The 12,690-nt window shown below is 49.8% G+C and overlaps 1 protein-coding gene across 1 annotated transcript in view; it reads right to left on the bottom strand.

Annotated features, from left to right (window-relative positions):
- Nucleotides 1-5,079, bottom strand: part of FYCO1 (FYVE and coiled-coil domain autophagy adaptor 1) — a 71,592-nt gene extending 66,513 nt beyond the window's left edge. The window contains exon 1 of the mRNA XM_080827459.1: nucleotides 4,979-5,079. The gene's annotated coding sequence lies outside the window, so the exon portion shown is untranslated. The remainder of the gene's footprint in view (nucleotides 1-4,978) is intronic.
- Between the last annotated feature and the right edge of the window lie 7,611 nt (nucleotides 5,080-12,690).

The raw sequence follows: 12,690 nt of genomic DNA, 5'->3' as shown, positions 1-12,690 counted from the left end.
GTCTATAAGAGGCCAGCTCAGAGGCAGACATCTCAGCACACGTGAACAGAGGCTCGGGAGGTGACCCAACCCCTCAGATGTAATTAAAGTGTCGACCAACTGCATGCCTGGGTCCTTTTTCCCACACACTCCTTGCTTGTGATCTCCTTTCATAAAGGGAGGGGAGAACTTGAGCCTCTGCCATCTTTTCTTGAACCTTCTCTTGGCTCTTGCCCTCTCACCAATGATTCTAGGCTTCTTGGTCACTGCCTCTGGAACACACAGAGAACTGGCTCCAGGTCTAGTCCACCGGCCCACGAAGGCAGGGTCGAGAGACCTGTGGATGGGAGGTGTTGCCTCTGGGGGCCTGAAGCTGTCTTTTTTTAGGAAGCGGAGACAGCTCCTTGGAAGAAGTCACACATCCATACCTGGGGTCTTGCCACTGGAAGGCCCAGAGAAACTATCCAGGAGGTGGCGAGGGGCTGTGTGGAACTCCGGGTAGTTTCTGGAACAGGTATGTGAACACCTGGGAAGTCGGCTGAAGGACCTATTTCTTCCTGCCCCCACACAGCACAAAGCCCAGCCGGATGGAGAAAATTACAGGCTCCAAAACGATATGCTTGGGAGACTCTCCTGCGGATCACAAACTAAATCCCTGACAGAATATGCTTTGGCCACTAAACATGGCCTTAAGGGCACATGCAACCCATATGTGTTAACAGACTGCCAGCCGGGTAAGAAGGATTTGCTAGGAAGTGGCAGGCCTGAGCCAGGGGCTGGGGCTACAGCCACGAGCGAGCAAGGCCGGTGGGCCGTGGCCTTGAAGAAACCCAAGCTCCAGAGGGAAGAACAGACAGCATCCGCCCTACTAAGCTGACAGGCAACTAAGAGATCACTTGATGCCTGAGAAGGGCTTTGATGAAAAGCAAGCGAGCACAGAACGCACCAGATTCTACTCTGCTCATGATTCTAAGCCCCACTGCCTTTCTTCCACGTTTGTGGCCGTTTGCCAGTATGGTAATTTCTTGTTTAACCTGTTCTTCCCACCTGTCTGTAAGCGCCACTGCTACTCACCAGTTCCCCAGCACCCAGCACAGCTCGGACTCACGGAGAGCCCGCGATAAATTATTTGATGAATGAATGAATCGGTCACACAAAACCGAAACAGAGACTCTTGCTCCAACAAACCAAACTAAATTTTAGGCATAGAAATGTACCAACAGGTAAATAGTGCTAACCATCCTTCTATGGTAGAAAACATGGGTAAATTTTCAAAAAATTCGATTTCTCTGATTTTTCAGTTTTCCTTTCCTGCACATAAATTACTTTTATGTTCACTAAAACACCACATTTTTAAAAAATCAGGTTGTAATTACATACAGTCTACCGTCATTATTACGGAATTATTATCCCAAGAAGGAACGGAATACTGTAAGTTAGGGACTGGATAGATTAAGTGTGTCTATGGGAGAAAGTGTGCCCCGCAGCTCCGGCCTGACACAGCCTTACCCAGACACCTCCTTCACCCTATCTGGACAAGGATAACCCCCGGTCACTTCCCCCCATTCACCCAACCCTCGCAAAGCCCTTCCCTCTCTGCATCCCTGGGACTTTGGATCTGGAACCATCCATCAGGAACAGCTCCAGGGTCGGGGAGGTACTGATGGGTCTGAGCTCCGCTGTGCCCTTGGGTGGCAAGAGCAGCATCCGGGTACAGAGCAGGGGGTGGGGCTGTGCCGGCGGACCGGAAGCCCGAGCAAGACCCAGGATGGCTCCGAAGCTGGAGTTTGGCAATGGGCAAGAAAACTGTCCTCTCTTTTACCAACTGGAGCCGAGGCTTGCCTATTTGCACCCTACTCGGATTTTGGAATCAGACTAGTCATGTGAAATGTCCATTCCCTCGCAAGCAATTGGTAATGTGATAAAGATCGTGCCATGACTGGGTGAGACGGGGCTGTATTTAGTTCACCAAACTCTTATCAGGCAATTTAAGGAAATCTGCCTATCTTAGGGAAGTTATTTGACATTTTCCTATCTTGGGTGGGGTTTCTTTTTCCCCTGTTGTTTTGTTTTGGTTTTCCCCCATGTGCAATGTGGGGAGATTACCCTTTATCTTCCTTAAGGAAGAGGCGGGGAAGGAGAGGAGCAGACATTCCCAGTGGCTAACTTTGGCGGAGGCTTCTAAGTGCCCCCTCCCTGCTCTTGACCGAGGCTCCAGGTACCCTGGAAGCAGCCCACGGGGCTATAGGGTCAGCTTGAGGAAATCCTTCTGGCTCCTTGTGAAACCACCACATCTAGTTCAGCTGTCCAGCCCACCCTGGACCTCCCACGGGATGCTCCTCTTGGCCTAACCCCTTGCATACTAATGGCTTGTTTGGATTGCCTTTTCACCTCACGTTTTTCTTCTGGATTCCACAGGCTCCCCTAACTCAGTTTCTTGCCCCAGGCCAAAGACGCAGCACCCCAGGCTCCTGAGGTGGCCAGCCAGACCTGCCCCGGGGCCCCAGAACCAGACCACAGCGTCCCCTCAGAACCACGCTGATGTACACGTCCTCATCCCTGCCAACAGGATCGGGCCAAACTAGAAGCAGGCACTTGGTGTTTTTCAAATGCCACAAAGCCCTTTGTGAACAGGGAGGACCACTGGTGGTCACACAAACCATCAGGCTGACTGGCGCCAACATGTGGAAGAGGGGAAAACACCTCCTGGCCCACTAAGCTCCACCATCCTCCTCTCCTAAAAGCCATGATCCCATGTGCTCAGGGGCTGAAGCTTGTGTTATGGGGCAGTCCGGTGACAAACAGGATGTCTAGAAGCAGCCAAAGGCTAAATACAGGCCCATGGAGACATTTCAATATCCACCCAACTGATTTATTTACTTGTTCAACCACAGGTTCTTATATCAATCAAAAGCTTTAAAAACAAAAACAAACAAACAAACAAAAACTCCAAAAATCTGGCACCGAGATCACAAAGAGGGAATATTGTTCATCCTTGGAGCAACACAGTGACGTTCCGCAGGAGATGAGCAGATGCCGACAAGGCCAAACTCCACTCCTCTCTGCTCACGGGCGGGTCTGGCTCGTTACAAGGCACCAGTCAACGCACCTGACCTGCCGTGCGTGCTGGGGCTACTCCAGGGAACGTGGCCCCAAACTCTGAGCTCCCATCAGTGATTTTCACCTCGAGACCATAGCTAGGCTACATGCTTCCTCTGTCTCGTGTTTAAAGACCTTCCAGTCTTGAGTCACCAAAGTCGTCGTTGGATTCACCAGAAAGTACGGGTTATTCACAGCCAAACCTCTCCCCTAAAGAAAGAGAGGGACTGCCATTCCTCAGGCGCCTACTACGTGTTCTGGAGGCGGCAGCCCACAGCCTCGGTGACTGATACGGGTCATTGTCACCAGCTGCTCTGATCTTATCTGTTCGGGGTGACTCCTCTCATCACAAACATCTGTGGGGGCCATCCTGCCCACCTCAAAGGGCCCTAAAAGCAGCCACAAGAAGCAGAGACCATCCAAGGAGCAGCTAGAGGATAGACTCCAAAGCAACTACAAAAATCATCAAAGTCAAATACAACTTGTGGATTCTAACAGGTGGGCACACGTTCACTACACAATTCTTGCAATGATTATGTTTTCCTAATAAAATACTGAAAACAATTTAAAAGCTAAATGGAGCACTACACAAAGATGAACACTATTAACAGGAGCAGGAAATCTGTTTCCTAAAGCAAGAACCGTTTCAGATCCTTGTAATCACAGAAGGGGCCATGTCCCTTCACTGAGACAATCAACCGTGATTTCCAGAGTGATCACAGCGATGGCCCACGATTGGGCAAGGAATTCAGTAACCGATCAACAGTAGCTGTCACAGAAGGGAGGGTCGAGTGGGGGCCACTCAACATGGGTCCACTTGGGAAGGTGTGAGCCACAGAAAACATTAAACCTCAGCGAGATGGCGTTTTCTGAGCATCAACACATGGGGAAGCCGCATTAGGCAGATGGCAGGAGAGTAAAGCTTGCTACAGAGACCACAGGGCTTGCAGGGGCAGGAGGGCAGTGAGAAGATTACAGCCTGATCCTCTGCCCTCAAAGAGCCCCTGACCCATTTCTCTATGGGAAAGGAAACTGCCGCGGTGAGACAAGCAGAGAGACAGAGGCTGCGGCCAACAGGAGCAGTTTCTTTAAGTGCTCTATTTTTTTCTAGAGGGGGCAACCAGTGGGAGCTGTGAAGAATGAAAAGAGGCATCAGCGGACACATGTGCAGTAACAGGGAGCCACGTGGTTAATGTGTCAACCGCACACGCTTTCCTTACACAGAAGTAAAACCCAGCCCTCCCCCTACAACAACCCCGACCCTAGGCTCTGAATAGGCTCTTATTTAGCCCAAGTCCCATGCGGCCACACCGCACTCCCAAATCCACAGGTGTTTTCAGGAAAGATCACTGGGGGCTATCTCGAGATCCTGCACCTGGACACAAGGTAAAGAGAATGGGCCAAGGGATGAACAAACTGTCCCCTTATGCCTGGAAGGGCGAAATGAGATGGTCTGGGCTGTCCCGGCCCAGCGAAGCCAGGAAGTTCGCTTTTTAAGGTCAGCAGCCTCCCGGACAACGCAAGCAGAAACTCCGGGACCTGTCCTCCTGTGACTAAAGGATCCAAAGCTTGTTCTGAGACTCCCATATGGTGCGCTCCTTGGCGGCCCCTTGGACATCGGAGGTCCTGGAACTGGTGTCTGGGGGGTCTGTCTTTCTAACTGACCACCAGAGGCAGCCTGGGTTCCAGGGTTAGTTTCAGCGCCGGCCCGAGGTGCCTCTCAGGCCTGCTGGGCAAGGGCAGGGGCAAGGGCTCGGGCGGGGTCTCGGGGAGACCCGGGATGGGCGGGGACAGTGAGGGCAACAGGTGAAGAAGCCGCGCACGGAGGGAAGTTCTCAGCTCCGGGGCCGACAGCGGCCCAGGCTCCCCCAAGGTCCGGCCGGCCCCCCGCGGCACTTACGCGCTCGTGGGTCCACCGCTGGGCAGAAGCGAAACTTTCTGGGGCCCAGCGGAAGAGTGCGGTAGCGTGCCGTGGCCCGCCATGATACGCAGAGCCGCCGCAGGCGGGTGCGGACTACAACTCCCGTCATGCTCCGCAGGGCCGATGCCTACAAGTCCCGTCGGACCCCACAGAACCCGGCGGACTACGATTCCCGGTTTGCTCCGTAGGGCTGAGGTTTGCGTCTCCCACTGGGAGCACGGTGCTACCGGCTCTAGCTTAAGGCTTGCAGTTTCCGCGGGCTCATGTGTCCGCAGGTCATCTATGTGGCACCTTGAAAGCAGCGTTGTCCCCGTGCTGCTTTTGAGAACGTAAAACGCGGCTAGTTCGTGTTGAATCGTACATGGGCTGTAAGTGCAAAGTATACCAAACTTTCAAAGACTTAGTATGAAAAACATAATGCGAACTAGCGTGTTACTACTTTTATGCAGATTACATGTTGAAACGATAATATTTTTGATACCTTGGGCAGGCTAAATGGAAAGCATTAATGTATTACTGGGCTTCGCATCTTTTGATCCCCTCATTTCCTAACACCAGGACCTATTGGAATTCAGTGCTCAAAAAGTAAGTGTTTATGAATAAACTACCACCCCTGATTTCTCCCTCACTCTCGGGCTGATTTCTGTTTATACGTTCTATTTTCTATTTGTAAATTGCGAGTCATTCTGAGGCTGGGCTCAAGATAACAAAACGCCTTCTTCACTCATGACGTCTGCTGTGGACACAACGAGACAGAAGAGCGACAGGACCCGGGGTACTTCAGCCTGTGACTGAAGCCCGGGCTCTTGTCTTTCCTTAACTCTGGCTGCCCTTGTTCTACCATTCACTCTAGAAATACCTTCTATCTCCCAGGACTTAGCTAGTGGTATCCAGTCAGCTGCTATGGCCCCAGCATTGCCTAGGTGGGATAATATAGGAAAGCAAATAGATTTCCTACTTAAGGTTAGGGTTTGCCATGTCATTAGTGCTCTTTTATAAATTAACTAGGTATAGATAAGTCAGCGATTAGATGGACGGGCTAGCCGAGTTGTGGGGGTGGCAGGGAAGTGATTTCCATTCTTCCTGTTAAAAAACTATGAAAGGAAGTGGAATGAGGGGGAGGATGGCAAATGGAAAGTCATTGTTCCTACCACAGTCTGAAGGGTTTTGTGACATATTATGGATGGGAGAGATTTTAATGTCGGATTTTAATACCACTTTCTCAGGACTGTGACCTCACATCCTCAGAATTGTGACCCCACATGATTGGGGTTGTAACCGCGCATGTTCAGAGCCGTGGCCCTAGTGAAGAGGTCATGACCCCACATGCCAGAAGACTTGACCCCATGTTCCTGGGACCGTGACCCCACGTGCTTGAGTCCATTGTCCCCACTTGATCAGGGTTGTGAGCTCACATCCTCGGGGCTGTGACAACTCATACTCGGGTCCATGACCCTCTGTCCTCTGAGTAGTGACCCCTGTGCCAGGGGCTGTGACCCCACTGGATTACAGTTGTGACCCTACATCCTCAGGGCTGTGACCCCTTGCCTCAGGCACTGACCCCATGTGACTGGGGCTATGAATGTTGGAGTGTGACCTCTCTGAGCCCTGATACCCTCCTTGGTCTAAGTGGGAACCAAAAACCTTACAAGGTGTTTGTGAGATGTAAGAATGTCTGGGCCTGGCACCGAGCAGATCTCAGTAAAAATCTGTTTCCAGTCTCCAGTGGGTGTCTTCGGTTAGATGCAATATTCTGTGTGGGCAGGGTAACCCTGAAACCTCACAAGGGTCTCTGAGATGCACTAGAATTCCCTGCACACCCACGGAGATCAGTGCCCTGTATTAGCCTGCTCATGCTGCCATCAGAGACTAGGTGGCTTAAAAGGTCTCCAGGCCAGAAGTCTACAGTCAGGGTGTCTGTAGGATTGACTCCTTCTGAGGCTGCGAGGGAGCACCTGTTCCATGCTTCTCCTATCTTCTAGTGCTTGCTGCCTATCTCTGGTGTTCTTGACTTCTGATAGTATAACTCCAGTCTTCACATGGCGTTCTCCCTTTGTCTGGGTCTGTGTCCAAATTTTCACTTTTTATAGGGACGCCAGTCTTAAGGGGTCATGGGCCTGCCCTCACCTATATGGCCTCACTTTACATCATTACATATGTAGTAAGTGCCCTTACAGAGAAGGTCATGTTTAGAGGCACTGAGAATTAGGACTTAAACATAAGAATTTGGTGGAGAGTAAGAGGAGGACACAGTTCAACCCATACGTGCCGGAAGCTGAAGGTTTGTATACCCTAAAGAACCCCATGGAAATGCAACTTATGAAATTATACACCCATACACTTCGTTTTTTTAATCATAGGAAGGGATCTTAGAGATAACTGAGTTTAAACCTCTCCAGTTATGTTGAATAAATAAGGAGGGGAAGTGGTTTGCTAAAGATCCAGCCAGAAAAGTGAGTGTGACTTCCTATAGAGACCAATATTTGTGGGTTTCCTCTAATTTTTAAGTAAACAGAAGATGCTTTGAGAAATTAGTAATGTTCAGTGTTGTTGGTTTTTTTTTTTTTTAACTCATTTTATCCTCACTATTGGAAAAAATCAGAGGCAGATTGTCGAACCAATTGTAACCAAAGTGAGGAGAAAGATACAGGTGGGTACTTCTCCAAACTCTCATAGTTCGTTGTAAAGTGCTTTGAAATAGTTTTAATGACACATTTAAGGTGACGTGTTTAAGGTGTACATTCCCAATTGCATGGACAATTGAGTCTTGTTTTATTTTCTCTGAGTCTAGAAGGTTCATCCAAGTCATCTGGAAAGAGGGCCAGCATTTCCCTGGGCCTAGAGTAATCCTATGGAAATCTTTCCTCAAATAGGCCAAATGACCAGAGGCTGGCCAACTTGAGAATAGGGCTAATTTGTCTTTGTGGTCTTATACCCGTCCACCGGCACAAACATGGGCTTGTGCTGCCTTCACACAGAGTGGGCCTCCACATGTGACAAGGGACATTCTGGAGGTCTGCATACCCTCTCCATTCTCACCCCTGGCCCCATCTCTAATCCTTGCAACTATCCAGTGCCCATCCACTGCCCATGTCCTTTCTCTAACCATGAGTGATGCTCAAGTCTGATTTTCTGATACGGTGAAGATCAAAGAACCAAACGGCCATTGTCCTTCGGTCCTTCTGGCCACACTTTCTTTTGTGGAGGGGATGGGTGTGTGGGAGAGGGGGTTATAGGCAGCTTGGACCTAAAATCTGGGCTGGCCCCAAGGTAGAGAGTGGAGTTCAGGATAACTCTTATCCCCCTTCCCAAACTTCCCCCGAACCAGCAAAATATCTTCTACCAAGTTTTTAGGATACCCGAAATTCCCAGCAGGAAGTGTATCATTCCTTCTGATTGGAAAGCTGATCTCTGAAAAGTCCTTGTTCTGACACAATGGGTCATAAGATAGGTAGAAAAAACCTTGGACTTGAAGATAGCCAACTTAGGTGCCAGGCCAGGGGAGAGATGAGCCATGGAGCACTCTAAGATACACTTGGCCTCCTGGACAATTTTGCCTAAGGCCTAAAGAACCAATTTCCCACCATCCAGAGCCATACAAGGCTTGTTCCATACTTTATCTCCAATCCTCCTCCTGTATTCCTCCCTGCACCCTAAATCCTAACCCAGATCCCCCATAAGCAGAGAATTTTTAGGAGTCTTATACAATGACCTTGGGTAGAAATGAGGGGAACACAGCCAGAGGTGGGTCTGTGCAAATCTTTTATTTGTGCATATGATACAATGATGCTTTCTGTCTTTATGAGATGATTACAATAGTAATTCCTATTTGGAGCTGAATCATTGGCAAAGCAAGTACTTTTACACGTATGACCTCCTGTGTACCTCCATCGTGTGGGTAGTCTGCCTTTGTGTTGTTGGCATTTATACAGTTTTACAGAGGAGGACACTGAGGGTCTGAGAGGCCCAAGGTCACAGTGAGTCAGTAAAGGAGCTTAGATTTGGGGTTTGGGTCCAGGGCTCAGATCCTGAGAGCCTTCTCAGATAGTGTGCTTTGGGGTCTCTTCTGCTGGGCTTTCCCAGACTCGTGGGCCTCCTTGTCCTGTCCCAGGTAGGTTCCACAAATGAAAGCTGTCAGGAGGTCAGCAAACCAGGCAATGTCTGGGGTGATGGGCTCTAGGGAAGAGTTCGTGGGAAGCCATTGGTGGTACCTGGGGTTGACCAGAAGATGTAATGTAAGCAAGTGTGGAAAGAAAAAAAAAAAAAACAGAAGTAGGAAAAAGCCAAAAAGACGGTCTCCAATCCACTTATTCAACCAACCACAAACCCTGTGGGGCACCAAGGGAGGTTCTAGAGCTGCAGCAGGAGGCTTGTGCCCTTGAGGAACTTCCACTCTGGCTGGGGTCATCTGACGCCTGGGGCTGCCCTGGGCTTAAAGTTCCCATTCAGAGACCAGCAAGGTTCCTCCTCCCTTCCTGATTTTGTCCGAGAGAGCAGGGAGGTAGCAATGCCGTGAAGACATCTTTTCTAGGAACCACTGTGGATGTTTCATATGCCAGGAGTGGCAGGAGATCTGCAGCCCAGTATCCAGGGCACTTTGATTGACCACAGGGGGAGAGACAGGCCCACAAGAGTCTAGCTGAGGTCGAACCGTGGTTCTGTGGGTGGAGAGGAGGAAAGCAAGAGGTTGTGGCCAACGAGGGTGTGGTCAAGGTATGTAGAGAGTGGCCACCCATGTGTAGCTCTCTGGCTGTACTTTTCGGCAGTCTTGCTCACCGTTCCCTCTCTGATAGGATGCCCCTCTGTCTTCCCATTCACATCTGTGCTTCTCTGTGCCTCTGCTCTTGGATTCCCAAGGAACTACATTAGGAGAAGAGGCTCCACTTTCTACTCTTGGGGATGACAAAAATCACTAGAGATGTAAGGAGATGGACACGATCGTATTTAGTGACAGGCTCTCAGGGGTGTGGCTGAATGTGTTGAAAGAAATACTTAGCAGAGCAGCTTTTGCTGGGAAGGAGTGGGATGGGGTGAGGAGATGAAGAAGCGAAACTCTCAAAAGGCATGCTCTGTAGTAAGGCAAGACCCCAAAACCTGCCTTCTAGGAAGAGTGGGGTTGAGAACATGCAGCTTTGGTTTTGGTGCTGGAGTCCTCTGCCTTTCCCCTCCCTGGACTCAGCCTGCCCTCTGAATAAAAGTTGAACAAAATTTTAAGAATATTAGGTTTTAAAGGGGCACTGAATGATTATCCTAACCAGAAGTCCATTCGCTTAGCTCTGAGCCCACAACTATTCATTGTCTCCTTCCTTTTGCTGTTTCTTCTATCTGTGCTGAGTGATGTCCTCACCTATTAGTTGGCAAGACCACGAGAGCTTTGTCCTTCACTGGTGCACCACCCAGTCCTCTCCAGCAGGTGTTACTGGCCTAATTTTTAAAACTAGACCTTCAGTCTTCCCCAGCCAGATAAAATGCCTCTAAGGCTGGCCACCCAATTGCAAATGCATCATTAAAACTGTAGCTGGAGCTGAAGGGGTGAATGCTGTACATGCTCTCTATGTGCCAGCCAAAGGCTGTAACAGTAGCTATTTATTCAAAAGGCATAGACTGAGTGACTACTGTGTGCAAAGTCCTGCTGAAGGGACTGTGGGAAGACTCCGGAATTCTCATTTTCAAGGACTTACAGCCAACCATACTGAACTGGGGTGCAGGTCTGAATCACCTAGGGAGCTTTTCCAAAGGCCCCACTCCAGAGCTAAATCAGGTTGGAACCAGATCTGTGTGGTACGGGAACATTTTGAAGATGGGTTTTATCCGTGTCCTGAGATGTGATGCTGTGGGACAGTGTGAGAGGCAGGCACGTGTACCGCTAACTAAAAAGCAAGGTCAGGTATAGACATTGCCAAAGAGAGGGATAAGCATGGTACTCTGAGAACATAGATTAGGGAAGAAGGGTTACTGTCACTCCAGCAGCCTGGGGCAAGAAAGCTCGACTGTGTTCCCTAGGCATGGGTCCCCCAAATGCATACATTAGAAAAATAATGACAGCTGTCATTCTTTGCTCCCACTCGAGATACATGGTGCTAGAACACCAGGGCCCTTGGCAGGGTGCAAGACCTCAGGCACTTTGCATTCCAATGGGGTGGGAAGATAAGACATGCACAAGTGTAACTATGACACATGGTGGGGAGTGACAAATACTATTTCAGAGGGGACAAGCAGAGCGCCACAGCACACCAGAGAGTGCTCTTCTGATTTTCAGATGGGGAAGGTCTTCCTGAGGAGTTGGCCTTTCAGCTGGGGCTTGTAGCCAGTGGAGTAGAAGGACAGGTGTTCCAGGCCCTGGTGACCACGTGATGGGGGCCCAGAGGAGACTGGGGGAAGGGTGTCTGGAAGGATGGGAGAAGGGTGTGGTTTTTTGTGGTTGGATCCTGAGCTGCATGGGGGGGGGGGTGGGAATGGCAGAAGGTGGAATAACAATGGAAAAGTTCATTGGCACCAGATTGCAGGGGCCCTGAAAGACTTGCTGAGGTGTTTGGGCTTTATTTGCATAGTGTGAGGATCCACGAAGGGTTCTGAAGCACCCTGGTGTCCATTCAGAGGACACTTTATGGGGAAAGAGGTGAGGAGTGGGAAGATGCTGAGGAAGTGAGGTCATTTGGGGATGGAACCAAGGGCATTCAATGAACATGGACAGAAACAGCTCTGAGGGACATGGGGAAGGCAGAGGCAACAGGACTTGGCTGTGGGAGTGGAGGGAAGGGAAATGTAGGACTCAGAGATGATGCGGGTTTGGAGTGTCGGTGGCTGGGGGAAGCTGGTGCCATCAACCAAGCAGATGGAGAACATTTGAGGTGGAAACTGATGAATATGAAGTATCAGCTCAATATCCATCCAGAGAGGATGAGATGCAGGAATCTTCACCCTGGTTGCCTTGGCTGAGGTGGGTGTTTAGTTTTCTGGACCTTCAGAGCTGGACTATTGGTACCTAGAGGGTCATGACAGTATCTCCTTATCTTTATGTCCTGCAAAAAAATGCTTCATGCAGAAGGCGGCACTTATTGCATTCATTCTTTCCACAAAAGATTATTTATGGACTGAATATTCAGGTGCTAGTTCATGTGGCATGAACACTATGACATGGAATGTATCTCCTGTCTAGTTGGGTCTTCAGGATCCAGATTGCATTCTGACTTGCTTATTTGAGGATGTGCTTATCTTGGCCCAGTGAAACAGTCTCACCAAGCAGTCACTGAGGAGTGCAGAGCCAACCCCTCCAAAGTCAGCTGGCACAACCCTCCAGGCGAGCGGGGGACTGACCATCTACCATCAGTCTGCATCTATACAATTAGCACACACATGGAGCCTCAGACCCTCAGAAAGCCTTGGAGGGAATCCTTTCTGGGAATCCTTCCAAGTTTCAGAGCCTTCTGGACTAAGCAATGTCTGAAGGAATGAATTAATGAAGGAATTAATGATGAACTCAGAATCCAAGAAATGTTTTTCTGGATGGCAATATACAGTTTTCAGGTGGGAGCCACTATCTGCAGAAGAGGAGACATGAAGGACCTACTTGTGGAAGGTGGCCATGGCATTCCCCAGCATGCCCTCCATGATGCCCTTTCCCGCCCTGCTTCTCCCTGCTCCCACTCCAGCAGCTCTGTCCACCTCCATTGGCACCACCGAACTCCCTT

This window comes from Martes martes (assembly GCF_963455335.1).
Source record: "Martes martes genome assembly, chromosome: 1".
Lineage (NCBI taxonomy): Eukaryota > Metazoa > Chordata > Mammalia > Carnivora > Mustelidae > Martes > Martes martes.
Note: the sequence above shows the minus strand (reverse complement) of the source record. Positions and strands in the feature narration are given on the sequence as shown.